Source organism: Telopea speciosissima, unplaced genomic scaffold, assembly GCF_018873765.1.
Source record: "Telopea speciosissima isolate NSW1024214 ecotype Mountain lineage unplaced genomic scaffold, Tspe_v1 Tspe_v1.0446, whole genome shotgun sequence".
Classification (NCBI taxonomy): Eukaryota; Viridiplantae; Streptophyta; class Magnoliopsida; order Proteales; family Proteaceae; genus Telopea; species Telopea speciosissima.
The window spans coordinates 1-12,363 of NW_025317782.1; the positions used below are offsets into that span (position 1 = coordinate 1).

General features: G+C 49.7%; 2 pseudogenes; both read left to right on the forward strand.

The window, feature by feature from the left end:
• The first annotated feature begins 3 nt into the window (after positions 1-3).
• LOC122648092 lies at positions 4-145 on the forward strand (annotated as a pseudogene).
• A 240-nt stretch (positions 146-385) lies between these two features.
• Positions 386-3,394, forward strand: LOC122648093 (annotated as a pseudogene).
• The last annotated feature ends 8,969 nt before the right edge of the window (positions 3,395-12,363 follow it).

Consider the following 12,363-nt stretch of genomic DNA (forward strand, 5'->3'; position numbering starts at 1 on the left):
ACAGATATCTCGGCTCTTGCATCGATGAAGAACATAGTGAAATGCGATACTTGGTGTGAATGGTAGAATCCCGTGAACCATCGACTCTTTGAACATAAGTTGCGCCCTTGGCCATCAGGCTGAGGGCACCCCTTCCTGGGTGTCACGCATTACATCGCCCACGCTCTGTTGCCCTTGTGGTGGCTGAGTGCGGTGTGGAGTTTGGCCCCCCGTGCCTCATTTTGGAGTACGATAGGCCCAAAGGAAAGAGCCCCCTGTCTGGCTAGCATCACGATGAGTGGTGGTTGAAGCCACTTTGCCATTTAGTTTGAACGTTGTGTGCGCTCCGCCTATGTTGGGTTCTAGTAACCCTGATAATGTGTTGTCTCGTGAAAAGCTTCGATCGTGACCCCAGGTCAGGCGGGGCTACCCGCTCAGTTTAAGCACATCAATAAGCAGAGGAGAAGAAACTTATAAGGATTCCCTTGATAATGCCAAGTTAACCGGGAAGAGCTCAGCTTAAGAATCAGACGGCCTCGTCGTCTGAATTATAGTCTATAGAAGCGTCCTTAGTGGTGGACCATGACCAAGTCCCCTGGAAGGGGGCGCCGAAGAGGGTGAGAGCCCCGTCGTGCTTGGACCCTATCGCACCATGAGGCATTGTCGGTGAGTCGGGTTATTTGGGAATGCAGCCCCAATCGGGTGGTAAATTTTGTCCAAGGCTAAATATGGGCGAGAGACTGATAGCGAACAAGTACCGCGAGGGAAAGATGAAAAGGACTTTAAAAAGAGAGTCAAAGAGTGCTTGAAATTGTCAGGAGGGAAGCGAATGGGGGCCAGTGATGTGCCTCAGTCGAATGCGGAATGGTGTACAACTGGTTCATCGCTCGACTCGAGGTGTGGACCGATGCAAATTGTGGTGGTGCCCCAAACCCAAGTTATCGCACTATGCTTGAGGAGACATCATCGCCGTGATCGTGGTAGGCAGCGTACGCCTTCATGGCATTCCACTAGGCAACTATATGCTCCGGGTATCGGCCTATCGAGCACCCTATTCGACCCATCTTGAAACACGGACCAAGGAGTCTGACATGTGTGCGAGTCAATGGAAGAGTAAACCTGTAAGGCGCCAGGAAGCTAACTGGTGGGATCCCCCTGTGGGTAGCACCGCCGATCGACCTTGATCTTCTGAGAAGGGTTTGAGTAAGAGCATACCTATCGGGACCTGAAAGATGGTGAACTATGCCTGAGCGGGGCAAAGCCAGAGGAAACTCTGGTGGAGACCCGCAACGATACTGACGGGCAAATCATTCGTCTGACTTGGGTATAGGGGCGAAAGACTAATCGGACCATCTAGTAGTTGGTTCCCTACGAAGTTTCCCTCAGGATAGCTGGAGCCCACGGGCGAGTTCTATTGGGTAAAGCCAATGATTAGAGGCATCGGGGATGCAACACCCTTGACCTATTCTCAAACTTTAAATAGGTAGGACGGTGCGGCTGCTTTGTTGAGCTGTGCCACGGAATCGAGAGCACCAAGTGGGCCATTTTTGGTAAGTAGAACTGGCGATGTGGGATGAACCGAAAGCTGGGTTATGGTGTCCAATTGCGCACTAACCTAGAACCCATAAAGCGTGTTGGTCGATTAAGACAGCAAGATGGTGGTCATGGAAGTCAAAATCCGCTAAGTAGTGTGTAACAACTCACCTACCGAATCAACTAGCCCCGAAAATGGATGGCGCTGAAGAGCGTAACCTATACCCGGCCATCGGGGTAACTGCAAGGCCCTGATGAGTAGGAGGGCGTGGCGGTCGCGGTAAAACCTGTGGCTCGAGCCCAGGCGGAGCGGCTGTCGGTGTAGATCTTGGTGGTAGTAGCAAATATTCAAATTAAAACTTTGAAGGCCGAAGAGGGGAAACGTTCCATGTGAACGACACTTGCACATGGGTTAGTCAATCCTAAGGGATGGGGGAAGCCCGTCAAAGAGCATGTATGCACGCATGCTCCGAAAGGGAATCGGGTTAAAATTCCCTAACCAGGACGTGGTGGCTGATGGCAATGTTAGGAAGTCCAGAGACATCGACGGGGGCCTCAGGAAGAGTTATCTTTTCTGTTTAAGAGCCTGCCCACCCTGGAAATGGCTCAATCGGAGGTAGGGTCCAACGGCTGGAAGAGCACCGCATGTCGCGTGGTGTCCAGTGTGCCCCCGGCAGCCCTTAAAAATTTGGAGGACCGAGTGCCAACCACGCCCGATCATACTCATAACCGTATTTGGTGTCCAAGGTGAACAGCCTTTGGTCGATGGAACAATATAGGCAAGGGAAGTCGGCAAAATGGACCCGTAACCTCGGGAAAAGGATTGGCTCTGAGGGCTGTGCACAGGGGTCCCAGTCCTGAGCCCATCAACTATTGATGGACTGCTCGAGCTGCTTTCGCGGTGAGAGCGGGTCTCCCCATGCTGGCCAGGAGACGGATTGGGAACGGCCCCCTCGAGGGCCTTCCCCGGGCGTCGAACAGTCGACTCAGAACTGGTACGGACATGGGGAATCCATCTGTTAATTAAAATAAAGCATTGTGATGGTCTCTGCAGATGCTCATGCAATGTGATTTCTACCCAATTCTTTGAATGTCAAAGTGAAGAAATTTAACCAAGCGCGGGTAAACGGCGGGAGTAACTATGACTCCCTTAAGGTAGCCAAATCCCTCATCATCTAATTAGTGACGCGCATGAATGGACAAACGAGATTCCCACTGTCCCTGTCTACTATCCAGCGAAACCACAACCAAGGGAACGGGCTTGGCAGAATCAGTGGGGAAAGAAGACCCTGTTGAGCTTGACTCTAGTCCGACTTTGTGAAATGACTTGAGAGGTGTAGGATAAGTAGGAGCCTTCGGGAAAAAGTGAAATACCACTACTTTTAACGTTTTTTTACTTACTCCGTGAGTCGGAGGTGGGGCTACGCCCCTCCTTTTTTACCTAAGGCCTATCTAGGCAGGCCGATTCAGCAGAGGACATTGTCAGGTGGGGAGTTTGGCTATGGTGGCACATCTGTTAAAAGATAACGCAGGTCTCCTAAGAAGAGGTCAACGAGAACAAAAATCTCGTGTGGAACAAAAGGGTAAAAGCTCGTTTGATTCTAATTTCCAGTGCGAATACGAACAGTGAAACCGTGGCCTATCGATCCTTTAGACCTTTGGAATTTGAAGCTAGAGGCGTCAGAAAAGTTACCATAGGGATAACTGGCTTGTGGCAGCCAAGCATTCATAACGACGTTGCTTTTTTATCCTTCGATGTCGGCTCTTCCTATCATTGCAAAGCAGAATTCGCCAAGTGTTGGATTGTTCACCCACCAATAGGGAATGTGAGCTGGGTTTAGACCGTCGTGAGACAGGTTAGTTTTACCCTATTGATGACAGTCTGGCAGACTGCCTCGCACATCGTCTTGAGGCCAGCATGGCTGACTGCCTCGCACATCATTGCCCAGTATGGCAGACTGCCTCGCACATCGTTGCCAGCATGGGTGACTACCTCACACAAAAGGCGGCCCAGCATGGCTGCCTCAGACAAGGCTATCCAGCAAGCCTGCCCAGCATGGCTGGCATTGCCTCGCGTAAGGCTGCCCAGCACGGAAGGCATGCCACGCACAAGGCTGCCCAGCATGGCTGATTGCCTTGCACAAGGCTGCCCAGCATGGTTGACTGCCTCGCACATCATTGCCCAGCATGGCTAACTGCGTCGCACAAGTCTACCCAGCATGGCTGCACTGCCTCGCACATCATTGCCTAGCATGGCTGACTGTCTCACACATTGTTGCATAGCATGGATGACTACCTCGATCAAGGCTACCTAGCATGGCTAACTGCCTCGCACAAGGTTGACCAGTATTGCTGGCACAAGTCGCACAAGGCTGCCCAGCATGGCTGGCACTGTCTCGCATAAGGCTGCCCAGCATGGCAAGCACGCCACGCACAAGGCTGCTTAGCATGGCAGGCACGTCGCGTACAAGGCTGCCCAGCTTGTCAGGCACGCCGCGCACAAGGCTACCCAGCATGGCAGCACCACCTCGCACATTCTACACTGCCACACACATCGTTGCCCAGCATGGCTGGCACGCCGCGCACATGGCATGCCAAGCATGGCTACATTGCCTCGCATGTGGCTGCCCAGCATTGCAGGTACGCTACGCACATGGCTGCCCAGCATGGCTGCACTGCCTCAGCATGGTAGGCACTGCAGCCACACAATTTGCAACGCTTCATATGCAAAAGAGGTTATGTTAGTGCCCACCCATGCCTTTCTTGAGCCTTTGGGCTGGCTCATGATGCACACATGTGCGTGCTGGCCGGTGCACATCGTGGCCATGACCGTACAGTGTAATACGGATCATATATTCCCTTCGTGCAAAGCATCCCTTTGGTTTGGAAAATGCTTGTAATCATTTATTTGATGGACACAGTATGCATTTTTGTAAATTTTAGGCACTTAAAAGGTGCATTATTAGTATCGATGAATTTTTTATGATCTTTTCAATAAATAATTATAAAAAATAGTAAACGAAGTTGAAGTGATCCAATCTCTTGCCAAGACATTCTACGCATTTATCTAAGCCATCTGAAGTTGGTTTTGTGAAAAAATTCAACAAAATGCATTTTTCATGATTTTTAAAATTTTTTAATACAAGAAAATGAATAAAAAAATAAATATAAATGAAAAATTAATGATTTTTTTTTTAAATGTTCGTTTGAATTTTCCCTAATTTCCTACCAATTTTCATAACCATGTTATGTTTGTAGTTCAAGAAACAGACCAATATGACTCATCGATGAATTTTTTATGATTTTTTAAAAAAAGTTATAAAAAATAGTAAATGATGTTGAAGTGATCCAATCTCTTGCCAAGACATTCTATGCATTTAGGTAAGCCATCTGAAATTGGTTTTGTGAAAAAAATTCAACATAATAGATTTTTCTTGATTTTTTGAATTTTTCAATTTTTTAATACTAAAAAATTAATAAAAAAATTAACATAAATGATAAATTAATGTAATTTTTTGAAATGTTCCTTTGAATTTTCTCTAATTTCCTACCAATTTTCATAACCATGTGATGCTTGTAGCATCAGAAATAGCCCAGTATGACTTTTCGGGGGGGGGGGTCATGTCTCCTTCTAGAAAAGTGCAAAACGCATAAGAGCTCCCTTGAGGGAGGGGGGTGGCTACCTTAGTTGGGTGGCATGGATGGGCAGCCAAGCGCTGCACATGGTGCATGCGTGAGGACAGCATGCGTGTACAATAAAGCCATGCCACACGAGAATACCGTCCGAAGGCACATTGGTCCCATGTTGTGCACCTTTTGCGCGGCTGTGCAGCCCTATGTGCAGTGGTGCAGCTACGTTGGGCATCATTGTACGCTATGGTGCAGCCATGCTAGGAAAACTTGTGTGCTGTGGTGCAGCCACGTGTGCAGCCCTATGCGCTGTGGTGCAGCTATGTTGTCGTGCAGCCACGCTAGGCAGACTTGTGCGCTGTAGTGCAGCCACGCTAGGCACACTTGTGCAGTGTGGTGCAGCCACGCTAGGTAGACTTGTGCGCTGTGATGCAGCCACGCCGGGCATCCTTGCGCACTGTGGGGCAGCCACGCCAGGCATCTTTGTGTGCTGTGGTGTAGCCATGCCGGACGTCCTTGTGCACTATTGTGCAACCATGTCGGGCATCATATTATGTTGTTGTGCAACCAAGTTAAGCAGCCTTGTGCGCTATGGTGCAGCCAAGCGGGGCAGCCCTGTACGTTGTGGTGCAGCCAAGCGGGGGCAGCCTTGTGCACTGCGGTGCAGCAATGCTAGGTAGACTTGTACGCTGTGGTACAGCCACGCCGGGCATCATTGTGCGTTGTGGTGCAGGCACACCTAGCATACTTGTGCGCTGTGGTGCAGCCACATTGGGCAGCCCTGTGTGTGGCAATGCAGCAATGTTGGGCATCCTTGTGTCCTGTGGTGCAGCCAAGCGGGGCAGCCTTTTATGCTGTGGTGGAGTCAAGCGGGGCAGCCTTGTATGCCTGCATATGGTGGTCCCTTCCCCCCCCCCTCTCCCACTGTTGGTCTCCGCAATGATTTGTTTCTACCTTGGTAGATTGTCGGCCCAGGGTGAGGTAATGGCCTAGGTGGGGGCTTGGACCTATTTGTGTCCCTAGCTCGTGCCGCAAGCGGTGCCTCACGTGGGCGGACTTTTGACAGGGTTTTATCAAATCGTACCACAAACGATGTCCCATAGTTTTCAAAGCACGATGCATGACAATGTGTTGCTCTCCAGTGGGGTTTTGTTGCTTGCAAGGTTACAAACTCGCATTAAACCTTGCCAGTGCCCCTTGGTTGATTGTCGGCCCAGGGTGAGGCAATGGCCTAGGTGGGGGCTTTAACCTATTTGTGTCCCTGGCTCGTGCCGCAAGCGGTGCGTCACGTGGGCCAACTTTTGACGGGGCTTTGTCAAATCGCACCATAGACGATGTCGAATAGTTTTCAAAACACCATGCATAACGGTGTGTTGCTATCCAATGAGGTTTTGTTGCTTGCAAGGTTACAAACTCGCGTTAAACCTTACCGGTACCCCTTGGTTGATTGTCGGCCCAGGGTGAGGTAATGGCCTCCGTGGGGGCTTGGACCTATTTGTGTCCCTAGCTCGTGCCGTAAGCGGTGCCTCAAGTGGGCTGACTTTTGACAGGGTTTTGTCAAATCGCACCACAGACGATGTCGCATAGTTTTCGAAACATTATGCATAACAATGAGTTGTTATCCAGTGGGGTTTTATTTCTAGCAAGGTTACAAACTCGCGTTAAACCTTGCCGGTACCCTTTCGTTGATTGTCGGCCCAAGGTGAGGTAATGGCTTAGGTGGGGGCTTGGACCAATTTGTGTCCCTGGCTTGTGCTGCAAGAGGTGCCTCACGTGGGCCAACTTTTAACGGGGCTTTGTTAAATTGCACCACAGACGATGTCGCATAGTTTTCAAAACACCATGCATAACGATGTGTTGCTGTCCAGTGGGGTTTTGTTGTTTACAAGGTTACAAACTCGCGTTAAACCTTTCTGGTACTCCTTGTTTGATTGTCGGCCTAGGGTGAGGTAATGGCCTAGGTGGGGGCTATGACCTATTTGTGTCCCTGGCTCGTGCCGCAAGCGGTGCCTCACGTGGGCCGACTTTTGACGGGGCTTTTGTCATATCGCACCACGAACGATATTTGTATAATTTTCAAAATACCATGCATACGATGTGTTACCTTTTGTTAGATTGTCGCTCGTTGTGGGAAGTCAAATTCAATCTTTCATGCTAAGCAAGGCCTTCAAGCATTGGTCTTACTCTTTCCTTCTAAAAGTTGGTTGGGTGGTGCCATTTCTTGTTTGTGGACGTGATGCATGTGAGTGCCTTTGGTTTTTCTTGTGATTTGGGCTGTTAGTGCCTTTGGTCAGGTTGACAAGGTTCTTGTGTTGTTTACCTAGTCGGATGGAAAGAAATTGTCCCTCAATTCTCATTTTGTCTCTTGCCTCCCTTGTGGTGGTGTGAGGTGGCTTTAAATGCGATGCATGTGCTACCATGTCTTTCGAGGTTAAGGTGAATGTGCATTGTGTGTTCTCTAGGATGTGAGACATTTCATGCCCAAGAGGACGTGAATTCTCTTGTATCCTTTGGTTGCAATTTGTTGCATAAGAAAAGATACTCTCATGTCCGTCTTGATTGACATCATCCAATGCAATTGGGGGATGTTCTTCATGTGGAACTGGCATCAAGAGGGAAGCTACCTGGTTGATCCTGCCAGTAGTCATATGCTTGTCTCAAAGATTAAGCCATGCATGTGTAAGTATGAACTAATTCAAACTATGAAACTTCGAATGGCTCATTAAATCAGTTATAGTTTGTTTGATGGTATTTGCTACACGGATAACCATAGTAATTCTAGAGCTAATACGTGCACCAAACCCCGACTTTTGGAAGGGATGCATTTATTAGATAAAAGGTCGATGCGGGCTTGGCCCGTTGCTCTGATGATTCATGATAGCTGGATGGAGCGCATGGCCTTTGTGCCGGTGATGCATCATTCAAATTTTTACCCTATCAACTTTCAATGGTAGGATAGTGGCCTACTATGGTGGTGACGGGTGACGGAGAATTAGGGTTCGATTATGGAGAGGGAGCCTGAGAAACGGCTACCACATCCAAGGAAGGCAGTAGGCGCGTAAATTACCCAATCCTGACATGGGGAGGTAGTGACAATAAATAATAATACCGGGCTCTTCGAGTCTGGTAATTGGAATGAGTACAATCTAAATCCCTTTACGAGGATCCATTGGAGGGCAAGTCTGGTGCAAGCAGCAGCGGTAATTCCAGCTCCAATAGCATATATTTAAGTTGTTGCAGTTAAAAAGCTCGTAGTTGGACTTTGGGATGGGCCAATTGGTCCGCCTCATAGTGTGTACCGATTGTCTTGTCCCTTCTGTCGGCGATGCGCTCCTGGCCTTAATTGTCCGGGTTGTACCTCCAGCGCTATTACTTTGAAGAAATTAGAATGATCAAAGCAAGCCTACGCCCTATATACATTAGCATGGGATAACATCATAGGATTTCGGTCCTATTGCGTTGGCCTTCGGGATCGGAGTAATGATTAACAGGGACAATCGGGGGCATTCGTATTTCATAGTCAGAGGTGAAATTCTTGGATTTATGAAAGACGAACCACTGCGAAAGCATTTGCCAAGGATGTTTTCATTAATTAAGAACGAAAGTTGGGGGCTTAAAGATGATCAGATACCGTCCTAGTCTCAACCATAAACGATGCCAATCAGGGATTGGCGAATGTTGCTTTTAGGACTCCACCGGCACCTTATGAGAAATCAAAGTTTTTGGGTTCTGAGGGGAGTATGGTCGCAAGGCTGAAATAAGAATTGTTGCATTGCCTCACACATCGTTGCCTAGCATGGCTGCACTGCCTCGCACAAGGCTGCCCAGCATGGCTACACTGCCTCGCACATCGTTGCCCAGCATGGCTGCACTACCTGGCACAAGGCTGCCCAGTACTGCTGCACTGCCTTGCACAAAGGTGCCCAGCATGGCTACACTGCTTGGCAGAGACCGTTGCTCAGCATGGCTGACTACCTCGTACAAAAGGTGCCCAGCATGGTCGACTACCTCGCACAAGGCTGCCCAGCATGGCTGCATTGCCTCCCACAAGGCTGCCTGGCATGGATGGCACTGCCTCACGCTAGGCCATGGCACTGCCTCACACAAGGCTGCCCAGCACAGTAGCCATGCCACGTACAAGGCTGCCTAGCATGGCAGGCACGCCATGCATAAGGCTGCCCAGCATGGCTGACTACCTTGCACAAGGCTGCCCAGCATGGCTGACTGCCTCACACATCGTTGCCCAGCATAGCTTACTGCTAGGCAGAGACCGTTACCCAGCATGGTTGACTACCTCGCACAAAAGGCTGCCCAGCATGGCTGCACTGCCTAGCACATTGTTGCCCAGCATGGCTGCCTACCTTGCATAAGGCTGCCCAACATGGCTGCACTACCTCACGCAAGGCTGTCCAACATGGCTGGCATTGCCTCGTGTAAGGTTGTCCAGCACAGTTGGCACTCCGTCGCACAAGGCTACCCAGCACGGCGGGCACGCCACGCATAAGGCTGCTCAGCATGGTAGGCACGCCGCGCACAAGGCTGCCCAGCATGGCTGACTACCTCGCACAAGGCTGCCCAGCATGGCTGCATTGCCTTGCACATTATTGCCGAGCATGGTTGACTGCCTCGCACAAGGCTGCCCAACATGGCTGACTGCCTCGCACAAGGCTGCCCAGCATGGCTGCATTGCCTCTCGCAAGGCTACCAGCATGGTTGGCATTGCCTCGCGCAAGGATGCCTTGCACGGCTGGCACTGCCTCGCACAAGGCTGCCCAGCACGGCGGGCATGCCATCCACAAGGCTGCTCAGGATGGCAGGCACGCCGCACACAAGGCTGCCTAGCATAGCTGACTACCTCGCACATCATTGCCCAACATGGCTGACTGCCTCACACAAGGCTGCCCAGCATGGCTGTACTGCCTCGCACATCATTGCCCAGCATGGCTGACTATCTTGCTCATTGTTGCCCAACATGGCTGATTGCCTCGCACAAGGCTACCTAGCATGGCTGACTGCCTCGCATAAGGCTGCCCAGTATGGTTGCACTGCCTCTCGCAAGGCTGCCCAGTATGGCTGCCACAAGTCGCACAAGGCTGCCTAGCATGGCTGGCACTGCCTCGCATACGGCTGTCAAGCATGGCAAGCACGCCGCGCTCAAGGCTGGCCATTATGGCAGGCACACCGAGCACAAGGCTGCCTAGTATGGCAAGCACACCAAGCACAAAGCTGCCCAACATGGCAGGCACGCCGCACAAAAGGCTGCCCAGCTTGGCAGGCATGCCGCGCACAAGGCTGCCCAGCATGGCTGGCACTGCCTCGCACAAGGCTACCCACCATGGCTGGCACTGCCTCGCACAAGGCTGCCCACCATGACTGACTGCCTCGCACAAGATTGCCTAGCATTGCTGGCACTAGCGCGCAAGCACGGGTGCCTAGCCGCGTGTGCGCAAGGCTGCTGGCATGGCTGGCATAGGCTAGCAGGCATGGGTGACAAGCCACGCGCATGCAAGGCTGCCCAGCAGGGCACCGCCACGCACATTCTGCACTACCTCGTACATCGTTGCCCAGCATGGCAGGCACGCCGCTCACATGGCATGCCAAGCATGGCTGCACTACCTCGCATGTGGCTGCCCAACATTGTAGTTACGCCACGCACATGGCTGCCCAGCATAGGGGCACTGCCTCACATGTGGCTGCCCAGCATGGCTGCACTGCCTCAGCATGGTGGGCACTGCAGCCACACAATTTGCAATGCTTCATATGCAAAAATGGTTATGTTACTACCCACCCATGCCTTTCTTGAGTCTTTGGGCTAGCTCATGATGCACACATGTGCGTGTTGGCCACTGCACATCGTGGCCATGCCCGCAAAACGTAATACGGATCCTATATTCCTTTCGTGCAAAACATCCCTTTGGTTTGGAAAATGCTTGTAATCATTTATTTGATGGACACAGTATGCATTTTTGTAAATTTTAGGCACTTAAAAGGTGCATTATTGGTATCGATGAATTTTTTATGATCTTTTCAATAAATAATTATAAAAAATAGTAAACAAAGTTGAAGGGATCTAATCTCTTGCCAAGACATTCTATGCATTTATCTAAGCCATCTGAAGTTGGTTTTGTGCAAAAATTCAACAAAATGGATTTTTCACGATTTTTAAAATTTTTTAATACAAAAAATTAATAAAAAAATAAATATAAATGATAAATTATTGATTTTTTGTAAATGTTCCTTTGAATTTCCCCTAATTTCCTACCAATTTTCATAACCATGTGATGTTTGTAGCTCAAGAAACAGACCAATATGACTTATCGTTGAATTTTTTATGATCTTTTAAAAAAATTATAAAAAAAAATAAACGAAGTTGCAGTGATCCAATCTCTTGCTAAGACATTCTATGCATTTAGCTAAGCCAATTGAAATTGGTTTTGTGAAAAAATTCAACATAATGGATTTTTTAGGATTTTTTGAATATTTTTATTTTTTAATACTAAAAAATTTATAAACAAATAAATATAAATGATAAATTAATGAATTATTTTTTTTAAATGTTCCTTTGAATTTTCTCTAATTTCCTACCAATTTTCATAACCATGTGATGTTTGTAGCTCAAGAAATAGCCCAGTCTGACTTTTATGGGGGGAGGGTCATGTCTCCTTCTGGAAAAGTGCAAAAAGCATAAGAGCCACATTGAGGAGGGGGGGGTGGCTACCTTGGTTGGGTGGCACAGATGGGCAGCCAAGCGCTGCACATGGTGCATGCGTGAGGGCAGCATGCGTGCACAATAAAGCCATGGCACACGAGAAAATCATCTGAAGGCACGTTGGTCCCATGTTGTGCACCTTTTGCGCGGCAGTGCAGCCACACATGGAAGCCTTGTGTGCTGTGGTGCAACCACGTTGTGCAGCCCTATGCGCTGTGGTGTAGCTATGTTGGGCATCGTTGTGCGCTGTGGTGCAGCCACGCTAGGCAAACTTGTGCGCTATGGTGCAGCCACGTTGTGCAGCCCTATGCGCTGTGGTGCAGCTATGTTGGGCATCGTTGTGCGCTGTGGTGCCGCCACGCTAGGTAGACTTGTGCGCTGTGGTGCAGCCACGCTAGGTAGACTTGTGCACTGTGGGGCAGCCACACCGGGCATCATTGTGAGTTGTGGTGCAGGCACGCCTAGCGTCCTTGTGCACTATGGTGCAGCCACGCCTGACATCATTGTGCGCT